Consider the following 17,585-nt stretch of genomic DNA (forward strand, 5'->3'; position numbering starts at 1 on the left):
TCTGGGTTCTTTGGATGGGGAAATACCAGGCCTGCAAAGGTTGGAATGGCCTGTTATTTCACTTTTCAGGGAACCCGGACCCAAGTTTGCATGGCTACCCCCAAACTCGTAATGAGGCCCTTGTCTCCTAGCCATGATGCATTGTTCCATTCTATGTTTTACAGAAAGCACAGCGTGGGTGTGGAGCCACATATTGAGCGATAATCAAAGATTTTGAGGAACATCTGGGAACAACTAATAATGACACATTGATAATTGGCATTTACGGTTGTAATATTATTCCTGGTATACATACAATATGTCAATTCTATTTAACAAATATTGGCTGTACAATGTCTATGGGCCTCATTACGGGGTAGGAGGTAAGTAACGGTCCTTACTGGCATGGAGCAATAAACGTGTCCATGTAGTAACCAGCCCGCTAATTGCGTGCCATTACGAGTTTGCGGGCACGAGCTTTGCACCATGCCGGTAAGCACACTACCGCCATGCCGCTAAAGACCCCAAAATGGCCCTTAGCGGCATCAAGGAAAGCGCTGATAGCACTAGTGCCATCCATGGATCTGGCATTAGCGGTCACTGCTAAAAGCGGTGACCATAAATAAGCAGAACCGGAAGTAGCGTCATCCAACAGGAATGGGAAAGAGCAAGGCGGCCATCTTTAAAAACACAATCCATTGCCATCCTCAGCCCCCAGGACCTGCATCACCACTACAGCTGGCCAAACTTCATCCATCACCACATCAGAATGCCCAAGGCCCTGAAGCAAGGTGCTGCCCGCCAACGCAATGAACGTTTCTGAGTAACTAACCATGCTTGCCGACACACTAGCTGCAAATTCAGAGGTCGTGTTTGCACTAGACATGCGGCGTCCCGCCCAGATAAAAAAGGAGATCTGGGAGGAGGTGGCACGCAAATTCAGTGCGGTGGGCTCCACCCCCCGCACTGTAAAGGACGTGCACAAGCGCTGGGATAACCTGCGCCTCCGTGTCCGGAGCATACTTGCAGCCAATAGGAGCCAGGCCAGGAGGCGGAGGAAGATCCCCAGTGAAGATGACACACTGGGAGGAGACATGTGCCAGCACTATTGGCATAGAGTCAATCGAGGGAGTGGGGGAAATGGAGCGTGGTGTGCCGTCATCGGCAGATGGAGGTGAGTGTCCACACAAAACACTGCAATGCAAAGCATGAAGTTCTCCCCCAAATGTGACACTGAAATTAGCCAATGCATGGGGCATCTCACACACATGTACACAACCCTCCCCATATGCTGTGTACATCCCCATCACAACCCCATGCATGCAGCACCTCATACATGTGTCACCCAGACGTATGCCTGTATGAGCCACCCATATGGCAAGCAACCTGTATGTCCCAACTCGAAGTCCAAATGCACAGCACTGCAGCAATAACAACATATGCATGATGCACGTTGAACCATCACCAATGCTGTCCCTCTCTTGGTGCCCCCAGGCTCACAATCTGACAGTGAGGACCAGGACTCCGCAGCACAGGCCCCTACACCGAATAAGAAGTCCAGGGGCATGGAAGGAGGCTCCAGGCCTAGCACATCAAGGGGCACTGGGAAACCTGGACTGCCGCAGAAGGCCAAAGCCACTCATGTTGATACGTCACCAAGGCATGAAATGGTGACCGACAATGTACTAGCACCCACACCAGCCACTCCCACCACACTGGAGCCAGTGGCAGAAGGCTCACTGTCCGCTGCCAACAGCTCGGCCGGAGAAGCAGCTGCCACAGCACATCTGCTGGATGCAGAGGAAGCATGCCAAACACCCGTAGGACAGAGCACACGCAGCCTGCATCTGTCAGCCCACCACAGCCCACCCCCAACATCCAATGCCAGCAGCCATGAGCTGTCTTGTGGTGATTCATTGGCAGGGAGATGGAGTCCCAGGGAGAGCTGACCTGATGGCGGACACATGCCGCAAGCTGCGCCAAGATCATCCAAACGCAGGGCCAGAGACCAGGGAATCAGCCTCATCCAACAACACCAGGAGGAGCTCACTGCGCTGGTTGGCCAGCACGTGAGCAAGGGTGCCCTGGCGAGGGAGGAGTGTCAGGAATATGCAAAGGGCATAAAACTCGCTTTAGAAGCCAGTACAACACGCATTTGCGATGAGTTGGCAGCTGTGAGGCAGGTCCTCAGCCGCATCGCGGATGCAATGGAGAGCCAGTGTCACACACAGGGACTGGAGCAACCAAGCACTTCCTCCTCTGCCAGCTCCAGGCAGACCAGTCCCCTGCGCAGGTCCATGCAGTCCATGCGGCGGCCTGACTTGCAACCACCCAATGCTGGTAGAGGAAGTGGGAAGTAGGGGCAGCCTGTTATTCGTGACTCTTGCACACTAATGCTGCACTGAAGTGCACGCCATGTTTGGGGTAGTTGTGGGGGTATGGGGAAGAGGGTGTTTTTGGGGGAGTTGTGGGGAGAGGGGGGATAGGGTGTTTGGGGGAGTGGTGGGGGGGATAGGGTGTTTGGGGGAGTTGTGGGGGGAGGGGGGATAAGGTGTTTGGGGTGGAGGCTTCATGCACTTCAAAATCACTTAATGGTTAATACGCCAGTTGTCTCAGGAACAATCACATGACTGGACATTGGTTATTGTCTATGTTTGCTTTATTGGTGAACGGTGCACAGTGTTCATGTCCCCCCAACACCCAGTGCCATGAGTCCCACATCCATTGCACCCTCATCATCCATGTGTATTAGAAATAGTGGTTTATCAGATGCTGGCGCACAGCACGTCCCTCTTGTGCATCGCCACCTGCCTGACGTGCAGCCCCATCTTCTCCCTCCTCCTCACCAGGCGGTTGCAGTTCAATGTCAGGGGGCAGAGGCACATTCTGTCTGATGCACATATTGTGCAGCATGACACATGCCATGATGATTTTGGCCACCTTCACATGCCCGTACAGGAGTGCCCCACCGGACCTGTTGAGGCAGCGAAACCGTGCCTTCAAAAGGCCAAATGTCTCCTCGATCACCACACGGGTACGGGTATGTGCACGAATTACAAGATAATCACCAAATCATAATCAAGAAAGCTGACGAAGGTGGCAACGTTGTCATCATGGACAGAGGAGACTACATACAAATGGCCCTCAACCGTCTCACCACCCCGGGATGCTATGACACCATCAATACCAACCCTACCAAGGAAATCCTAATACAAGCCAACATCCTGCTGACCAAATGGCACAAACGCGGACCCCTGTCTGACGAAGAAATGAAATATCTTCACACAGGACATCCCAGGATGCCGACCATTTACTTTCTCCCCAAGATACACAAAGAATTTCATACCATACCAGAGGTTCGACCGATACTGAGTGGAATGGGATGGATAACAGAGCCACTTAACCAATACATCAACAATGTTTTGGCTCCAGAAGTACCCAAGATACCAACTTTTTTGCGTGACACCATGCACACCCTCTTGGTCTTACAAGATATCAAGTGGAACAAACACTTTTTTCTGGTAACCCTGGACGCCAAAGCCCTCAATACATCCATAGACCACAAACTAGCACTGAAAGCCATAGAATTTGATTTTGCAAAAGCCTCATCCTCATTTTGGTCACATTTGGAACTTACCAAGGAACTTCTGGAATTTTCACTAACCAACACTGTCTTTCTATTCAACCAGCAATACTACAGACAAACCAAACGCATTGCCATGGGGGCTACGTATGCACCATCAATGGCCAACTTATTTATGCATCACTATGAACAGGTGCATTCCTTTGCCAACAACGACTTCTACAAACAGATTCACACCTGGATCCGCTACATAGATGACATCCTGATGATCTGGTGCGGAACTATGAAACAACTGGAATCATTCAAACAATACCTAAATAAAAAAACTTTGTCATCGAACTAACGGGAACCTCAAGTAACACCTCCATTGATTTTTTGGACATTACCATCATACTAGTAGGAACCGAACTTACAACAACAACCTACAGGAAACCTACGGAAGTGAATTCAGTATTACACGCATCCAGTTGCCACAAGAAATCAGTAATTAACAATATCCCGAAAGGAGAATTCTTATGAGCAAAAAGGAACTGTAGCACTCTGCCTGCCTACGAAGAAGAATGCACAGTCCTCACCAGACGTTTCTCAGAAAGGGGCTACCCAGAACAAGCTATACAATCAGCTGAAACAATGGCCAGTAAAAGAGAACGCTGCACCCTATTGACTCCCTAGGAACGTACCAGAGGTCTACCTGTAAATAACAACAAACCAAGATATATCACTCAATGTTGCAGTGACAGCAACAAAGTACAGAGGAACTTGAAGAGACACTGGCATATCCTATCAATTGATGAAGACATTAGAGCATGGATACCTGACAAACCCAGTATGACCTATACCAAGGCCAGAACACTGAAAACCATGCTAAGCCCATCCTTTAAGGAACTGATCCCAAATACAAATGACAGCTGGCTCAAGAGCAATAAACCCGTAGGGTTTTATAAATGTGGAATGTGCTCCATGTGTAAATTTGCCACAACCACCAAGAAAGTTAAAATCAGTGAAACTAACACACATGTAATCAAACAGTATATCAATTGAAAATCTAAATATGTAATCTATGCTATTATATGTAAATGCAATCGAAAATACATTTGAAGTACCAAGAGAGAACTCAGAACAGGAATTAGGGAATACCTGAGCTCCCTGCATTCGCAAGAAACCAAATACCCACTGGCCGTCCACAGCAAGAAGAACACCAGCTAGATAGCAAGGAAAACATCACCTTCGTAGGACTGTAATCGATAACACCACATGCAAGAGGAGGTGACAGAGAACTGCTGCTCCGCCAAAAAGAGGCTCGGTTAATATGCAAATACAGAACCATCCCCATTGGACTAAACAGTGATCATGATTTCCATGTCTTCTTGTGAACGCAATTGGGCTTTCTTTCATGTGTAGCCCGGCCTCCAATAATGACCATAATATAATGTCGCCACCACAGGCCTGGCCCACTTCTTTCTCCCTCAATGTCATCATCCACAGCGGAGGGTTTTACACCGTCGTGACCCTATCTCTCCCCTCTCCCCCCCCCACGTAACACTGTGCTGCCATTCGCTCCCCGTTGCTATTTCCCTCACGGGATCGGGGTTGTTTCATTGCAGGCAAGCCTCACCGCTTGCGCTCTATCTTAACCTCCTTTGGTTCATGGCCCTTCGTGACACAACTGATTGCACCTCTTATTGCGATGCCTGCTACTTCCAACAAGCATTCACTCTTTCACATGCCGACCGCCCCATCCCATATTGACATGGGCTACTCTCACCTTTCCAACTCTCAGAATAGATATTCATCTCTACCAATTAATCACAGGGCATCAAGTAGGGCTCAGGCTCCCCAACCACCCCCTTTCCTGGAGATGGGGCCCTTTTTACTTCATGTTAGCCATCATCTGATTGGCCTCTCTTTTGAACACCCCAGGGGTCATTGATTACCATGACACAGCTGATCGCACTGCCGCCCTGCAACCAGAACCAAACTAAACCTACCTCCCTTCCTGACATAAACTTGGTATTTACCATTCAACTACCTCAAATGCAACATCAACCTAATTGGTTCCCTTGTACATATGCAACTTCAGGTCACTTAATCATTTCCATTTTTGCCGCTCTGCAACCAGAACTTAATTTAAGCCTACTTTCTCCCTGACATAAACTAGGTATAAAACTTCACATACCCTTATGCAACAGAAACCCCTCTGTTTCCTTTGCAAGCATGTAACCTCAATTCAACCAATCAGGTTCCATGTTGCAGCTTCCAATCAGCGGGCTCCTCACGATGACCAATCGTAACGAGTCTCACGTCAAACCAGGAAGTCTTTACAGCCTTCCTCACGCTCCTCCAGGTGACACGGACTCTTCGGCTCCTCTACTCCAACCCGGCACCAGGTAAGTCCTGGCGGCTCACACATGCCTGCTGCACCTGCGCGGTGCCCTGACCCCGCCTCAGGGTCCTCCCGCTCGTGCCCCACTTGGAATGATTCCCCTGACCTCTCTCGCGCCTCCCGCTCGCTGCTAGCAGCACTACCCTGACTCACTGCTAGCATGCCCCACACCGGCTCACCGGGTTCCTCCCCCCTTGTCCCAGCAACTTCACTTACACCTCCCTTCTCCAATGACCCTTAGTCCAGCACTTGCTTATAAACCAACCCTCCAGTAGCGCATCAGAGCGCCGTACCGCTTTCTATGCAGGTCCTCACACCACCAGCACCTCGTCTCCACATGGACCCGCGGCTACACCGGATCTCAGCCCTTTCCTCAATTCGCCCCATCACGCAATTAGCTGCAACCCACACGGGCTTCCACACATTGCCGCCTCGCCATCTTCTGCAATTGCCTACTATGCCTGTGTAACCAACACAAGCACCCAGCTGTCCTTATCATTCCCCTTTTTCCGTCCACATGGCACATCTGCTGCTCTACCTACCCTCCCTTTCTGCCCACCTATTATGCACTTGCATCCCCAATACAGGTGCTCTCAACCCTTCCGTCTCAGTCCACAGACCCAATTAATTTCCATATTTTCCTCAGAACTGGCTATCCAGCCCACTGGCACCCTGACTCGGGAGGACCAGCCATCAGCTCTATCCAGAGCCCCATTCCTATTCAATTGGGTAAGCTACACCACCCTCCTACATAACCCATTGCCTCAATACTCTTATGTGGCTCCCTCCCTCAACTAACTAAATGTTCTCCTTCCTTTCTCTCCCTTGGTACCTTGCTTGTTTGTTTTCGAATGATAACCTACCTGTGATTTGATTGTCAATATGAACTAAATTGAATATTATATATTATTGTAAGAAATCCTTGTTTTCTGTAAACCACTTCACCCTCACTCACTATCACCACCTATTAACCTAACCAACAAAACTGTGCTCTTATACCTGTCTTTTCAATTGCCTCCTGCATATCCTGAAACTATCATGTGACCTTTCTTGATCACGATTCAATGTTGATTTTTTGCCAATTCACTTGTGGTTCATAACAATGTCACTGCGTCACTCACTAAACCAAACCACTTAACCACATGCACCACTCACAACCCTGAAAAAGACTTAGGTTGAAACGCGCGTCGGCTGTGTGCACTCACCTATGTTGAACAACTGGCATTTTCTGCCACGTTAATGTTTTACAATTGCTCTGATGTCTTGTTGAAAACAACAATAAAGCAATAATTTAGAAGCACCAATCTGACTCTTCTGACCTGATGATGAACCTAAACCATTAGCAAATCAGCTAAATCCTTGGATTATTGAATCTCCTCCAGCGCCCCACATCATCCACAGGTTTGCCATCCCATCTACTCATTCAGCCAATTGGGAACCCCGGAGTTGGTCCGCAGACAAACCAGGAGCCAGGCTGCGGGCCAACACATTTTTCTATAACCAAGGTGCGCGGTGGATAGGGAGTCCCGACCCAGATAACTCCAACCAACTATAACCCCATGTGCACGATTGTAGTCCTCTTCGTGCCTGTTCTGTGGGTTCCGGACAGGGGTAAGGAGCCACCTATTCAAGGGATAGCCAGCATCACCTGCATGGGTGCAACAATGGTTATGTGTAAGTGATTTCATCAAATGGAAACTGTACCTATCACACAAAAGCCTGCATTGATTTCTTTATCATATCTACATATCCCTGCATGAATGGAGGTAATCAAAGTAACTGCAATGTGTGAAGTCACATGATCCACCGGTGTGTGTAGCATTGTCTAGTTGATGCAGGGGTGTCCTATTCCTTGCGATTGCTCATGTACTGTGCATGCCTACGGCAGTTGTTGCCATGATCTAGGTGATGTGTAGTCATTCGTATCCTTTGATCCTGTCACCGTTGGAACCAGACTCTTAATGATCTGCCATTCCATGCTTAATGCTCCCATGCTGGCATGCTGCACTTCTGTGGTGGTGTACGAGTGAAAATCTGTATATTGGCTTCATGTGATTCCTTTGTACCCACTCATGGACGCATGTCCGTTGTGATGCTGTTCAGCAGTCATTTGCATTGGCCATACTGACAGCATGTCGCTACATTGTGTTGCAGAGGGTACGGTCTGATGATGTGCAGTGTACATGTGGATGGATATGGTATGGTTACAGTACTGGCTTGTTGCCATTTTTGTGCAGCTTACATCTTGCATATTGGTTTCAGGTGTCAGGTTCAGTCTGGCCTTCTTTGGGGCACAGTGTATTGCAATATGGGCATTGTTCAGTCTCTCAACTAATCTCACCCAGGTGAAGTATGCATCTCCCCCCCATCTCACCGAAGTGAAGTACACATCTCCCCCCCAATTTCACCCAGGTGAAGTATGCATCCTCCCCCGCCAATCTCACCCAGGTGAAGTATGCATCTCCCCCCCAATCATCTCCCCACATCACACTGCCATGTGCTTCCCATGCAACTCACCGAGTAGCCAGGAACGTTGTCCGGCTTGTCGCTCCATGTAGCGTGGTGTCGTAGAGTTACACAGAACCATTGAATCATGGTTGATCCGGGATATCGGGCACAACAATGTGTGATGATCTTGTTTGAGTCACATGCACGTTGATGGAGTGGTATTGCTTACGGTTGCGGTACACTACCTCCATGGCATGTGGGACCACCAATTCCACATGGGTGCAGTCGAGGGCACCGATGCAACTTGGGATGCCTGCCAGTGAATGGAAGCCATCTTTGCTGTTGAGGATCTCCTGGGCAGTCCGTGGTAGGGATATGTGGTCGCTTGTGTGCTTCAGAAGGACATCAAGCACTTGGTTCAGCATGCGTGAGAATAATGGTTGTGGTATGCCATGCATCTGCCCTACCGTGTGCTAGTAGGTGACTGTGGCCAGGAAGTGGAGCACAGACACCACCTTAAGTAGAGGGCGGATGGTGGTACGGATGTCTATGAGGCTGACGATGTCTTTGTGTATCATGTCCACAATGGTGGTGATGGTGTCCCGCTCCAGACAGCACAGGGTGTGGATCTGCTCTGGGGTTAGGTGGAATGGACTGGCTCTGATTCCAAGGATTGGGGGCTGCCTCTGTGGTACAACTGCCTGCACTGGTGGGGCATGCTGTGCCTGTCTCAACCTCCTTCTCATCCTGCATCTCCTCTGTGCTGCCTGTTGTTGTTGTTGTACCACAATGTTCACACAATGTTGTTGACAATGCAAGCATGTCCTCCAGCCCCAGGATTGCTACTAGTATTGGAATCATTTTGGTGTGTGAATGGGTGTTGGAAGGGGTGTGGTGTGCTCCTTGTGTGCTGGCCTAGTCTACATTGCCTCCACCTGGGCTGATTGTGTGCACCTGTGGCAGTTGAGAACACTGCACATGGCCATTTACGGGTGGTTCGCGATGCCGGTATTTCCGCTATGCCGGTATCCACTTTTAGCGCCTTCTTCATGCCGCTATTTGCATGTCAAACTGACTTGTGATGTACTCCTGTTTCCGCCATGTCGCTATTGCCGGCATGGAGGGTCGTGTGCCCGCGCCCATGCCGTTATTAGAGGCACCGTTATGTATGGTGCTTCTAATAGCGGTTTGGCGGGTCATAATAGACCTGAGTGGTAACTGATGCCAGTAATCCTTAACTGGCATCGTTTTCCTCTTACCTCCTTCCTCGTAATGAGGCCCTATGTATGTTGCTTCCCTCATTTAATTATTTAATGCATATGCCATTGCTACTTATGGACTTTGTCATGCACTCTTAAAACGGAATGCCCAGCCATCCATATGGAGCTTCTCTTCGAAGCTCTCCTTGGTTTGTTTGTTTGTTTATTTATTTATTGTGCGCTCCTCACCCAAAGGTATCTGGGCGCGACAAGAGTATGCAGTTTTTATATACAGTACAAGGTAGTTACAGGTGAGAAATGACTATTTACAATACAGGGAAGTAACAGAAATTAAAGGTAGAGTACAATACAATATGGCACAAAGTGAGCTTGCAGAACAAAGTGAACTTACAGGACGAGATGGTTGCATTCAGATGTCGTTTGAGACGAGCCAGGTTTTCATATATTTCCTAAAGCTTAGGAAGGTCTGGTCTATTCGGATGTGCAAGGGGAGGGCATTCCAGTATTGGGCGGCTTGGACCGGTAAGCTATTCCCACCTGCTCTTTTCAGGTTAAATCTAGGAACTATGATGCAACATAGGATTGGGCAGCTCTAGTAGGATGAAATGATGATTTTCAGATGATTCTTTCTTGCAGGTACTGTGGGGCAGCCTTGTTTAGGCATGTATGGGTGACAGAGACTAGTTTGAGATGAATCCTGTACCTAATGGATAGCCATTTGGCTACTCTTCTGGCCTCAGAAATGTGTTCCCTCTTTGGAATGTTTAGTGCGGTTCTCAGAGAATTGTTTTGTAATAATTGTAGTTTGTTAGTAGTCTGTTTGCTGGCTCCTGCATAGGGGTTGTTTTAATAGTCAAGTTCCGACAATATTAAGGCTCTTGCTAGCATAGTACAACTCTTGGTTTATAGATAAGGTTTGCAAGCATGAATCAACTTGCACGTGTACGCTGTTGCGGAGGACGTGGCATTGACTTGCTTGCCCATATTAAAAGTAGTGTCTAAGTAAAAGCCTAAGATGTTGATCTCTTTGGCCACTTTGATGGTAATACCATCAATATTGAATGATGTGTATTGTGCATCGAGTTCATTGAGATGGGCTGGAGCACCTAGGATAAGGATTTCTGTCTTATCGTCATTCAGGCATTAGCCATGGGCCACCATCCATGCCTGAATGACTAGGTATATTTTGTTTAGAAGAGCTAGATCTAGATCATTGGGCCTCAATACAACCCAGGCGTTGGACCATGGTGCTAATAGCACCATGGTCCATGCCGGTAACTCACGACTCCGCCATGGCGGAATGGGGAATTACCACCCCATTCCGAGGTTGGCGGGGCGGTAAGTCCCCATGCCGCCATGGCCCTTCCCCATTCCCATTTTGCGGCACCGTACTTTGCACCAAGGTCCCTTTGCATGTCCCTACTTTAACGGGCTGCTCACATAGAAAAATCATTGCAAAAGTAATAGAACTGGTTTAAGAAATCCGTTTTTATTCGGTGTCAAATTTGTAGAAATCATGGCTTACAAACCACCCAAAAAGATCCAACCTCCTTGTTGGGTGGTCAACATCATTCTCCTTCTGGAATCTACATAAATATAAGGTCCACAGAAGTTTATCTATATATGAACAAAGTATACTTTTGAGGATTGCTTGCTGGAAGAAATCTGTCAAAAATGGGTGTAATACCGTTACTCACCTCAACCAGAAGCCAGCGTTTTAAAACCATTTTGGGTAAAGCTGAACATGGAACTCAAACTATGCCAAAGAAAGACTTGCTATCAGAAGCCTAAGAGATGGATACAATTTAAAAACATATTCTGCAAAGGCTTGAAGCAAGAAATTGTTTAATGTAGTTGTTAAAAATGTGAGTTATATTATAAGAAAAGACAATTTGTAGACATTGGGTTAAGAGTTAAAGTTTCCCATACTGTGTTCAAACGAATTCCACACCTTCTCCCTGGACAAAGCAGACTTCCCCCTGCCCTTGGCTAAGAGATGAACAGGCTGTTGTGAATTGGAATTAGGAGGGGCACCCAGGCCTGTTGCAGACAAAGGAATCCTTGGGCTGAATAGAAAATGCTAATTCGGGTGTGATTGACAATAAACTGCTCGCAGGAAGGAGAGACATGTGACCTCTGAGTCAGCCCAGACCTTGGAGACGGAGACAAACCATTGTGTGGATTCAGAAAGCACAGCAAATGTATGTTTTAGAAAAATGCTTATAAAATATTGTACCAAACTGATATAAATGTGAAACTTAGAGATTGTTAAAATTAAAAATTCGCTCACAGTTGAAGACTAAGCTGGACTCCGTGCAATGTTCTGAGACCAAACCCCAGAATGATTCATATTGTAGCTACTGTGCTTATGCCAGGAACCGGAAAAATTCGAGAATTGTGCTCAGATGGGGTGTGCATGCATGCCTAAAAATTGGTGCAGAAATAATATTGAGAAACCCACCAAAAGCGCAAAAAGTGTTCATTTCTGAACCAAAGCTCTTAGGAAGATGAGAGTTTAACAGAAATGTACCTTAGTTAATCTGTCATGTGATTTATGTAGTATTAACAAGTTGTGTATATTGTAAATATGTGTTTTATGAAAAATAAGATGCTCTGTACAGAGGCAAAGGGAAGGGTTTTCCCCTAAGCCATAAAGATGACACAGGATGACACGCTGAGCCTTTCTCCAATCTAGAACCAACTCTAGAACTTTGAAGCAGAGAGGCCTAACCCAAAAGCTGAACCCTTCTCAGCAGGCCTCCAGAACCTAGCAACCTGATTCTAACCCCTAAACCTCCAAGGGGCTCTCACATTCAACAGCCGGGCTGTGCTGTTTTGCTATTCTAGCCAAGAACCCTGTGCTAGAACCAAGATCCAGACCCAGAAAGCTGTATCCAGAACCCATCAGATCCAGTCCAAGAGACCGCGCAGACCGCAGTGCAGTGCTGAGAGCATAACTGAGACCTGTCCGGTGTTGAGAGAATCCCAGCCAAACCCTTGACCAGATCTTTCACTCCATTCCAAAGCCATAGGAGCGAGTATCTAGTCTAGAACTGTCCATAACCAATCTCTTAGCTTAAAGTAATACTATTCCATCCATTCCAATACGTCCAGAACTGCATTACAGAACCTCTGTTGTCTATCCTTAATTCTTCTCTCCTCCACATAATTCTTGATAATTGTAGCAAGAATCGTCTTTGCGCTGATATTTTCTGAAGAGGGACAAGTGTTTTGACGGACAGAGATCGTAGCGAAGGTGCTGCTGTTCTGGTGGCTGCCCCTTGAGTGTCTTGCTTCTTCATATCTCCTTAGTATAAACCAATCCTTGTTGGTAAATCTTTAAAGCGCATCTTGCATTTTGAAATCTTGACTCTGTTTCTGAAAAATCTACCTTCACAAAAACCTCTGTAACTTTGGAACTGCACGTCCTAGAACCGGAATGTAACTGTCATTTTGAAGCTAAGATTCTAGCTTTCTAGCAAACCTAAAACGACTTTCCAATTCCTTATTTTCTTCCACAATCGTGTTTCCCGCACGCGGAAAAGTTGCCGCAAATTGTATTTTGGTTAAATTTCACCACATGTCGGAATAGCTGTTTCTTGTTTACAACTGCTGAATTTCGTTTTCAATCTGATAATCATTCATACATCATTGCTAGTGTTGACCTGAACCAATCCAAAGTAACTCTCACTTATCCTGTATCTCCTTTAGTGAATTAAAGTCATTTTTAGCATTTTTCCCATTCATTGCAAACCACATTTAAAAGTGATTGACCTGTTTTAAAATCATACCTGTTCTCTCTAAGCTTGCTGGGGAAACTGGAATTTAACTGCATTATTGATTGTATTCCTGAAACCTGTGTGCCCTAATTTCCATCTCTTCATATTGCATAGTGGGGGGAGTGAGTAGTCACAGGGGTTTGAGTGATCATATTGTCTTTTGTGGAAATCATATCAAGTTTTATTTCTGTGCTGCATTTTTTCCTATTATTGCATTTCCTTGAATCCATATAAAGTATTCTCTGCTACAGTATCCTTCCTATTCCTGCCCCTAACTGATTAAAGCAATTGTTGATATTGTAGTATTACCCATTGCTGCTCACTGTTCATATTCATAAGTGTGCTATTCAGATAATATTTTATTCATAAAAGTGTGATATATATATTGTTCAATTATTCAAATAAATCTTTTAATTTGCAAAACAAACCTACTTCTTGGCTCAGTGTGGTCGGGGAGATCCAAAGAGAGGGGCGTTATATAAAGGATCATCATCCAGATTTATAGAACTTTGACATAAAAATATATAAATAAGGGATTCCATTGGGCGTCCCATACTAAGCATTGACTTGGTTGGAGTGCTGGATTAAAGTCAATTACAGATTGGTGGCTCGTCCGGGATTTCTGGATTAGAACTACCACTTGTGCAGCTTAATACAGGGTGCTAACTTATAGGATACATAAACCCTGTTGGGCTACCACGCTGTGTTACACTGTAAAAGCACCCCTCAATAGGGAACGCTCTCAGGAAATGGTCTGTTTTGCAAAATAAAATAAAAAACTTCTATAAGTCAGGAAGGAAATCAATTTCCAGAATGGCGACATTGGTAGACATCAAGATAGCAAGAGAGCACCTTTTGCATAAGTTGTTTGTGAGAGGTGAATTGACTGAGCAGGACCAGAATGTGTGGTTGCAGGTGATCACACAACAGATCACGGCAACTGGGTTAGATACTGGAGAGATCAGGGTCCCTTACATGTGGCCCTGAGTGAACTATATATGGCCCCTAAGGCCAAGGATGAGCACAATAAGATTGCCAGGATAGCGGCATGTCTAGATTTGTCTTTGGGAGCCATACAGGACAAATGTGCTGAAGGCCAAGATCTGGCAAGTAGGCAACTGATGGCATTAAAGAAGGCCCAATCTGATCTGGACTCATCTGAGCACAGGCTGCAGAGGAGCCAGGAGTCAGAAAACGAAAGTAGGCAGTATCTAATTAAAATAAAAGAGGACATGGGTATCCTGCAAGAGGAAAAGGCAGACCAGGATACCAGAATTCCGGCCTTGCAGAAGAAGTATCACGAAGGTTTGGACTCCCTACTGCAGAGCCAGAAAAAGCTGGAGCAACAACTGGATTTCAATAGGGCATGCGCAGAGCAGGTAACATCCTGCAAATCCACCATGATAGAGAGAAGGCAGAGAGCAATACATTATTTCTGAAAGACCTGGACACCCAGGCAGAATTTGAGAAGAGCGCCAGAAAGCTGGTGCCCTTCAAAGACTGAGGGACGACCTGGTGGCGCAGAGGCAGGCTCTTGCTCAGGAAAGGGATATCTTAGGCCAGGAAGTCTGTAACTTAAAAGGGAAGCTGGAAGAAAATCAGCTGGCCCTCCAAGGACTGGGTGACCTCCAAAAAGAGCATCAAAACTTGTTGGAGCACACCAGGAGGGTAGAAGATGCTCTGGCAAAGAAGGAACAGGCCAGTAGCGACGGGACTCAGTAGGTAACCCTCCTACAGCAAAGACTGGCCCAGTACTCCAAGACAAACCAGGAAGCACAGAGAGAAAATGAGGCTCTCTGTCAGCACAATGATAGGCTCCAGCGACAGGTAGCCATGAAAGAGAGACTGATAGAGTCTAGTAAGGCCTTGATTGAGGAACAGAAAGCTCAGGCATGGCAACAGGGAGCAGGGGCTGATAGAGATGAGGTTCGCTGGGAAAGTGAAACACCTGAGCATAACCTCAGGAGCCCTAGCACCAGAGGCCTTCATCTCTCCCAGTCCCTGGACTCTGCCACCCCCATGTCCTCTGGCGCACATGAGCCCATGGCCACAGGGATGGCAGATTACTATCCAGTCAGAAGTATGGGACTCATGGACCTGTACTTCCCTGGCATGGATGGGTGGGCATCTGTGTATGGGCACCCAAGTACTGTGAAGTTTAGTGGGGAACCCCAGGAGAGTAGGCCCACTAAGGGCATCCTGAAAACCTCTGCCCAGTTAGGACAGTGGGGGGGTACCCATCAAAACCTGGGAGCAAGGAGGAATCAGAAGACTCCTCTGAGCGCCCCAGGACACAGGAGACTAGGTCCCGACATTCTGCCAGCCATTCCCAGGCTTGCAGAATCCGGGAGAACCTGGAAGATCAGACGGCACCTCTGGGAGCAGTGCCTCTGTGTCAGAGGATGAATGGACCAGGGTTACCCGCACCAAGAAGGCCAATAAGGCAAAAAAGGGCCTCGTTTAAGGACCCCTTAAAACAGATTAAGGCAATAAGGAGTGTCATCACGCCTTATCACAAGAACGCCAAGTATTCTGTGTGGGAACACTTAGAGCTCTTTGCGCAAATGATGGAGACTTTCCATTTGAAAGACACCATAGCTGCATTCAGTATGTAAAATGGACATTCTCCCCAGAATACTCCAGTTTCTTTGCGGGGCTGGAGGACCAAAATCATTCAAGATGGTCCACCTACAGGGTGGCCATCTTAAAGCACTTTTCTATTCATAGAAATCCCCAAGAGGCTCGCAAGGCAGCCTACAATTTACAATGTGGGGAGGATCAGGTCCCACAAGAATTTGTGCAGGAGTTGAAGCGTGCCTTTGCACAGACTACCAAAAGGGTGCGCACGGACAGCAAAGAATTTGTTAATACGTTTTTCCATGCGCTGCCAAAATACATCATGCCCCATCTAGTGAGAGATTTTCATGAGAAAAGGTCACTAGACTTGGTCATTGAACAGGCCACCCGAATCTATCATAGAAAATGAAAATAATGCTCAGAAAAGCCCCAAAACAACCAGCACCCCTGCCACTGCTAAGGTGGCAGAGGTAAAGGTTGCCCCCATTTTAGATTTGGAAATGAGGGGGCCTAAAAACCTGCCTGCACAGAATAATTCCAAGCCCAGAAGACCCTCGGGCTAGTCACAGACAGGGAACCAGGAAGGTAGTCGCACAAATGGGATCCCTCACTCCACGGACTATGTATGTCCCTGCTACAAGGAAAACGGAACCAATAAGGGTGGGATCCAACCAAGCACCTAACTCAGGGAACTTCCCTCCCAACTTCCCCCTGGAGGGCAGAAATTCCCCAAATCCTGGGCAGAACTTTTTCCCCAGGTACCCACAGAACTTGCTACCCCAAAATCATCCATCCTTCTTTCCCCACTTTCCTGAGCCCAGACAACCTAATCCGGGAGAGGGGAGGCCAAGGGTGGAGGGGTACCCAAATCTTCCCAACCCGGGGTACTACCAGAGAAGGAATAGGTACCCTTCCCGGGATCAGCCCAGGGAGAAAACAGCTCCCCGTATCAGCCAGAGCGGGTTTCACAGCTTGAGCGCCAGGTCCAAAATATGGCACAGGATCTGGGTTGCATGCTGAGGGCTCAGCAGAACCCTGAGATGAGCATGCCGGCACAAAATGTCCCAAACTCTGGACCTGGTGCTCCAGAACAATGACAGGGGCAGCACCCTGACAAACCACTGGTTCCCAGGGAGGAGGCACAAGGGGAAGGGGGGTGTAAAGCCTGGGAGGAGGCTTCCTTCCCCACTTGTAAACAGCCCCTGGAAACCCAGGAACCGGAAACAAAATCTCCTGCCCCTAAAAGTCTGCCAACCAAGGAGCAGAGAGGGGGTAGGAGAAACAAAGGACCCAAACAGACCCATTTTGTGGAGGAGGTACAGATTGTCCAATTTGAAGGAGAGGGATCCTCATAGGATCCTGGGAAAAGGATCTTCTCCTTCAGAAAAGGGGTAACTCCTCCCAAAGAAAAATGGGTCGCAAGGGATTCACATTCAGACTGGGTAGATGTGGGGACTGAGGTAGCGCCGCCCATCATCCAATCCCAGAACCAACGGCATCAAAATCCCCTGGTTCAAACCCATCCTGGTGACTGCCTCCAAGAGGGGGGCGGCCCAGAACCGGAACCAGGGGAACTCAAAACATCTCCTATCTCCAGTTGCCAACTTTTTCTTTCA

Source organism: Ambystoma mexicanum, chromosome 4q (assembly GCF_040938575.1).
Source record: "Ambystoma mexicanum isolate Mex_15411 chromosome 4q, UKY_AmexF1_1, whole genome shotgun sequence".
Classification (NCBI taxonomy): Eukaryota; Metazoa; Chordata; class Amphibia; order Caudata; family Ambystomatidae; genus Ambystoma; species Ambystoma mexicanum.